The sequence below is a fragment of the Silurus aristotelis genome (assembly GCF_946808225.1).
Source record: "Silurus aristotelis genome assembly, chromosome: 15".
Classification (NCBI taxonomy): Eukaryota; Metazoa; Chordata; class Actinopteri; order Siluriformes; family Siluridae; genus Silurus; species Silurus aristotelis.
Genome location: NC_139588.1, coordinates 23,917,381 through 23,924,880, shown reverse-complemented (window position 1 = coordinate 23,924,880; position 7,500 = coordinate 23,917,381). Strand labels below are relative to the sequence as shown.

The 7,500-nt window shown below is 42.4% G+C and overlaps 1 protein-coding gene across 2 annotated transcripts in view; it reads right to left on the bottom strand.

The window, feature by feature from the left end:
• The window catches only part of itpk1a (inositol-tetrakisphosphate 1-kinase a), a 31,070-nt gene that overhangs the window by 19,019 nt on the left and 4,551 nt on the right, over positions 1–7,500 (bottom strand). The gene's annotated exons all lie outside the window — the stretch shown is intronic.

Here is a 7,500-nt window from a genome sequence, read left to right as displayed (position 1 = left end):
TGTGTGTGTGTGTGTTTTAGCTGAGTCAGTCCTTATCACTAGCTGTCTGTCAAATTAAAGAGTTCAGCTGAAGGCTGCAGAACCTTGACCAAGTCTCCCTGCCCTGCCCATTCATCTCTCAACCAGCCTTCACACACACACACACACACACACACACACACACACACACACACACACACACATACATCAGTGCTAAATGGTCCCTCAGTTTCCGTCTAAGGAATCTCAATATGACAATATACACTGTATGGCAAAAGTATTTGGACACCTCACTTTTTAAAGTTCCTCTCCAAACTGTTCTCACAAGGTTGGAGGCACACAATTGTATCATACATCTGTGGATGCTGGAGCATAAAATATTCCCTTCACTTAAACTAGGAAACCCAAAACATCCAGTTCCAGATGTTTCTGCACAATCCCGGCTCCATGAAGATCTGCTTTCCATGGTTTGGAAGACATGGACGATCTCCTGCTATAAAACTCCAACCCTTTTGAACATGAATGAATGTGAATGAGGACTGCACCCCAGGACTCCTCAACTCACAAATCTCCAGAAATCTTCTGAAGTCTTAAAAAAATCTAGTGGAACATCATTCCAGAAGAGTGAAGAGCATATTATAACAGTGAATGTGGAATGCGAAGTCCATTTAGTGTATCAGGGTTGTTTCTACTGCCCCTGTAGAAGGTAAAATAATCTTTCCAGGTGCATGAACATCCAGTCTAATAGATCCCAGAGATACTCCAGGAACACCTACACATGGAAAACTACATATTTAAGTCCTACATAGCCACTTTGTTTTGTCTTCTCCAAACATCAGGCGCTCTCTGGAAAGTTCTTTTACTCCTTTGGATATAAACAAATTCCTCAACAATGCACCAATATCTGCTATTAATCATGGCCTGTTTTGTGTTTTCCCCTCAATCAGTGTCGTCTTTTAGATCACACCTCCATAGCTTTATGGGCCGTCTCCTCCTCCTGACATTGTGCAGGTTAAATCACAGGGTCAGCTGACCATAAAATCAGATGAATCGTGGAAATAAACTCGGAAGATGTTCTGAGAAAGTTCCAGGGACTCAGAATTGGTGAATCAGCTTTTACTTTTGCTGTCAAATGTAACACTATTTAAAGTAAAAGATTCTACACTATTTGACCAAATGTTTGTAGATACTTGACTATAAGGTTGCTATGTGCTTCTTTTTGGACATCCAGTTCCACATTTGGTGTTCATTTGCTGTTATAATAACCTCCACTCTTCTGGGAAGATGTTCCACTAGATTTTTTTTTTAAGGTTTGTGGAGATTCATTTAGTCACAAGCATGTTAGAAAAGTCATTATGTTCAGTAGGAATGCAAGATGGCGGCACGGCAGTAGCTCGCAGCGGCCTTTCCGGATCCAAAAATAGTGCTTTTACCGTATTTAGCCCGACTTTTCACAATACATGGACACCAGAGACAGCTGTGTTCAAGTGTACGACCACCAGACGCTGTTACGGTACAGGAATCATGCAACCACTAATCTGCATGATGAAGTAATCAAGAACCTTTGCGACCTTGGCTTGCTGCGACAGGGCATCCAGGCCATCACGATCTATAAGACGACATCACCTGCTTGTAATGCACTGAACGACTTCTACGGCCAGTTTGAGGTACAGATCAACATGAAGGCGAGGAAGACCACGCCTCCTTCCGCGCTCACACCCATCGTAATAAAGTGCTACGAGAGGCTCGTCATGAGGCACATCATAACACAGCTTCCACTTTCACTGGACCCCATGCTGTTTGTGTATCGTCCAAACTGCTCCACGGACAATGCCATCTCCACAACCCTCCATTTGGCCTCACCCACCTGGACAACAAGGACACGTATGTACGAATGCTGTTCATTGACTTCAACTCAGCATTCAACACAATCATCTCTCAGCACCTGATTGAGAAGCTGAGCCTACTGGGCCTGAACACCTCCCTCTGCAACCGGATCCTGGACTTCCTGACTGGGAGACCTCAGTCAGTCTGGATCGGAAACATCTCGGAAGCATCTTCAGCACCACCACACTTAGCACTGGGGCCCCTCAGGGTTGTGTGCTCCGCCCACTGCTTTTCACTCTGCTGACTTATTGATTATTGCACAGCTCGAACCACATCGTCAAGTTAGCAGATGTGGGTCTCATCAGCAAGAACGATGAGTCAGCATACAGAGAGGAGGTGCAACGGTTAATAGCCTGGTGTGGAGCGAACAACCTGTCTCTGAACGTTGACAAAACTAAAGAGATGGTTGTCGACTGCAGGAGTCACAGAGCAGCCATTCTCCAATGATCATCAATGGATCCTCAGTGAAGATCATCAAAAGCACCAAATTTCTTGGTGTTGATCTGGCAGACAACCTCACCTGGTCACTTAACACCGGCTCCATCACCAAGAAAGCCCAGCAGCATTTCTACTTCCTGAGAAGGCTGAGGAAAGCTCATCTCCCTCCCCCCATCCTGACCATGTTCTACAGAGGGACCATTGAGAGCATCTTGACAAGCTGCATTCACTGCCTGGTTTGGGAACTGCACGGTCTCGGACCGCAAGACCCTACAGAGGATAGTGAGGACAGCTGAGAAGATCATCGGCATCTCTCTCCCCTCTATCATGGACATTTACACCACTCACTGCATCCACAAGGCCAACAGCATTGTGGACAAACGCACACACCCCTCACACAAACCTTTCACACACACCCCTCACACACACCCGTCACACACACTTGTCACCCTCCTGCCATCAGCAAAGCGGTTTCGAGCCGTCACATCCAGACTGTGTAACAGCTTTTTCTTTCAAGCCATCAGACTCCTTACCACAGAACTGAACTGGAACTCACACACACACACACACGCGCACACACACACACACTCACACTCACACACTCAAATGTGTGTTTCTGAACTGTACAACCTGAACTTAACACACACTTATTACTCATCTCAATCCATTCCACCACCATTTATTTATTATTATTTATACTTCACCATATTACACTGTTTACATGCTGTTTTTTGCACCTCTTGACTGCTGCTCCTGCTGTTTCTGCACTGCATTGTGTTTGTTTACATATACTCTCGGTTATAGTCATTATTATTGTCATGCTGGTACAGGTTTGGGTCTCCTAGTTCAAGTGAAGGGAAAATTTCATGAGGTCTGATGAGTCTGATGTTACTGAACAGTTAAAAAAATGATGTTTTGATCTGTTCCTGATTTGGGAATTGCTTTATTGTTGGGATCTGGATGTCCAGAGGAACATAAGCGTCTACAATCTGTTCTCTTCTTTATTTAACATCAACAAAAAACAACATCCAACAACACCCAGAGATGTCTGATACAATAATGTGTCTCTCAACTGTGTGTTTGGCAACGGTTTGAGGAGGAACCAAATATAGCTGAAAAAGTCAGGTGTCCCAATTCTAAGTGTATCTCCAAACATCTTCATTTGACATCTCTATAGTTGTAGTAGTATTCAGCAGCACATAGACTAGCACTTGATCCAGCACGCTTTCATTATTCATACATCTTAATACAGCCACAAGACACTAAATCAAGGTCATAGAATCTTCTGTGAACTTGTGTGTAACCGAGTGTATCATACAATAACTATTTTGTTGAATGGATGAAAAATAATATATAATGAGATATAATATATCTAAAGCACGTGTTAATTGAAGCTGTACTACACGTCCAAGCACAAGTGAACGATAAAGTGTGTTCCATCATGGATGGTGGTTCCTTCCATCTGTGAAGATCAGAGCGCAGTGAGCTTCAGGATGTTGAACAATGCCATCTGAGAGCTTGATTAAATAGGAATTAAGTTTTAGTGGACAGAAAGTGAAAGTTGTAGAGGTTTAACTAAATACTTTTGCCAGAGCACAGGAGATTCAGGAGATTCATCATTCCACTGCAGACGTGTGAACAGTAACTGCTGTCTGAAAGATGAAGTGCTGCAGAATGAAACAGCTTCACTCTACGACTAAAGCACTTTATTACTGCGTGGAAATGATTCATGATTAACGCTCTGCGACGTCACGGCCTGACATCTAAACACGCACGGAAATCTAAATATTTATTAGTTGAATGTAACAGCTCTTTTTTAAGCGCATGTTCTCTGTAAACAGGTCCAATCTAAAAACATTTCCTCTAATCCACCAGTTTCCTGTAACTGTACTGAAGAACTATGACTGTTACTGTTATTAATATAACTGACATAAACAGTCCATGTCTCATCTTTTCTAATGTGGAAATATGATTTAAAAATAACCCTAATCCTATCACTCCTAACTCTAATCCCAGATCCCAACACCTCACTCTAACTCTTATCCGAAACCCTTACCCACAACTCCTCCCTATTGCCTCTAATTCTAATCCAAAACCTTACCCACAACTCCTCCCTATTTCCTCTTACTCTAAACCAAAACCCTTACTCACAACTCCTCCCTATTACCTCTAACTCTAACCCAAAACCCTTACTCACAACTCCTCCCTATTACCTCTAACTCTAACCCAAAACCCTTACTCACAACTCCTCCCTATTACCTCTAACTCTAACCCAAAACCCTTAATCACAACTCCTCCCTATTACCTCTAACTCTAACCCAAAACCCTTACCCACAACTCCTCCCTATTACCTCTAACTCTAACCCAAAACCCTTACCCACAACTCCTCCCTATTACCTCTAACTTTAACCCAAAACCCTTACCCACAACTCCTCCCTATTACCTCTAACTCTAACCCAAAACCCTTACCCACAACTCCTCCCTATTACCTCTAACTCTAACCCAAAACCCTTACTCACAACTCCTCCCTATTACCTCTAACTCTAGCCCAAAACCCTTACCCACAACTCCTCCCTATTACCTCTAACTCTAGCCCAAAACCCTTACCCACAACTCCTCCCTATTACCTCTAACTCTAACCCAAAACCCTTACTCACAACTCCTCCCTATTACCTCTAACTCTAGCCCAAAACCCTTACCCACAACTCCTCCCTATTACCTCTAACTCTAACCCAAAACCCTTACCCACAATTCCTCCCTATTACCTCTAACTCTAGCCCAAAACCTTACCCACAACTCCTCCCTATTACCTCTAACTCTAACCCAAAACCCTTACCCACAATTCCTCCCTATTACCTCTAACTCTAACCCAAAACCCTTACCCACAACTCCTCCCTATTACCTCTTACTCTAACCCAAAACCTTACCCACAACTCCTCCCTATTACCTCTAAATTTAACCCAAAACCTTACCCACAACTCCTCCCTATTACCTCTAACTCTAACCCAAAACCCTTACCCACAACTCCTCCCTATTACATCTTACTCTAACCCAAAACCCTTACCCACAACTCCTCCCTATTACCTCTAAATTTAACCCAAAACCTTACCACAACTCCTCCCTATTACCTCTTACTCTAACCCAAAACCCTTACCCACAATCCTCCCTATTACCTCTAACTCTAACCCAAAACCTTTACCCACAACTCCTAACTATTACCTCTATCTCTAACCCGAAACCCTTACCCCTACCCCTAACTATTACCCCTAAGTCTAACCCAAAACCTGTAACCTTAACCCCTAACTATTACCCCTATCTTTAACCCAAAACCCTAAACCAAACCCCTGACTGTTACCCCTAAATTTAACCTAAAATCCTTACCCACAACCGCTGACTATTACCTATAACTCTAACCTAAAATCCTTACCCACAAACGCTGACTATTACCTATAACTCTAACCCAAAACCTTAAACCACAACCCCTCATTCTTACTGATAACCTGAAACAAGTTACCCCAACCCTTAACTAATCCCCCTAATTTTAACCCAAACCCCAATACCTCAACCCCCAATACTAACCCCTAACCATAACCCCAATCTAAACTCTAACTCTAACTCTGAGCACTATAACTAATTGTCAACCCTTACCCCAACCCCAAACCCTAACCCTGAACCTCAACCCTTACCCTTAAATTCTAACCACAAACACTAAATTCTAACCCTAAACACATAATCCAAAACCCCAACCCCTAACTCCAACACTAAACCTTAAACCAAAACCTGTAACCCACCCCTAACTCCAACACCAACCGTTTGTCTTTAAACTGAACCTGGTAACCCTAACCCCTATCCCCAAACCATACCTCTAACTACCAACCCTAAACTATAATCTCCAAACCAAAGGCCTAATCTTAACCAATACCTCAACCCTTAACCGCTAACCCCAAATATAAATCCAAACTCTAAACCCTAAAACCAACCCCTAACCACTAACTCTAACCACAACATCTAAACCAGAACCTCAACTTTTACTCTAATCACTAACCCCCACCCCTTCACTGGAACCACCAACCACAACCCTTCCCCCCCACCCCCTTCCCCAACTCTCTAAATCTGCTGTAACAAGACATGAGTTAAATGATATTTAATCAAGTTTTCCTTTTAAATGCAGAAAATTAGACCTGATGAGTGAACTAGAGAAAACAGCGGTAGGGAGAAAACTCACAAGAAACCGCAAAAGGAACCAGATTCAAAAAGGGTAACGTGTGCATGATTCATTGATTTAAATTGTTATTATAAAAATGGAATTGATGCAAGAAGAAGAAATTATTGAAATAAATGAACCTCACTACAGCTATAATAAATTAATCTAATCTAATACACAATGCACATGAGAAGCCTGATCTACACAAGAGTAACTGTTCAATAACAATTGAAGGACTCTGGTTTGATCGTCTACTTTATTTAAATCCACCACAATCCTGGAAAATGGAGCTAAATGTGGACCATCTGGAGAGCACAGAACAATCAGGGTCAGGGTCAGAACTGAACTAAACTGTGACAGGGTCAACACAGAACAACCAGGAACATCCAGGAACTGTGTGTACAGCACCACTGTTACAGATCGGACCATCAGACTAACAGGTGCAGTGCATTAGTGTGAAACTGTCAGAATCTGAGAATCAGCATGTGGACAGTTCAAATATTACATATGGAATGGCCTGTAAAACAAAAAATACACATCAGGAGCAGTACTGAGCTCAGGATGTTAAACACTGGGGTTGTTTCAGTATTTGCCCTCTCTCTGTGTGCTCAGTGTGGAGAATGGAAAATTCTATTTTGGTAGAGATGCAGACTTTTGGTGGTCCTTTCCCCCTCATAGAAAAGGTCAGTTCTATTTTCTATAGAGTGAAGATCTAACCAACCCTCCCTCATGCCCCCCACATCATCCCATCACCATTAATTTGCTGTAATAAATGCACAATTTATATATATATATACTTTTTCTGGAAAAAATGCTCGAAAGTCAAAGATCGTACAGGACGCAAATAACAAAATACAGACGAAACAAGCATAATGTAATTCGACATTTTGATACAGAGCCAAACCTACAGTAGTGAACTAGTTAACATTTCAGAGTTCTCAGAGTTTTTAGAGTTTTTAGTTTCCTAATTGAGTTCTTTCAGTCATATGGTT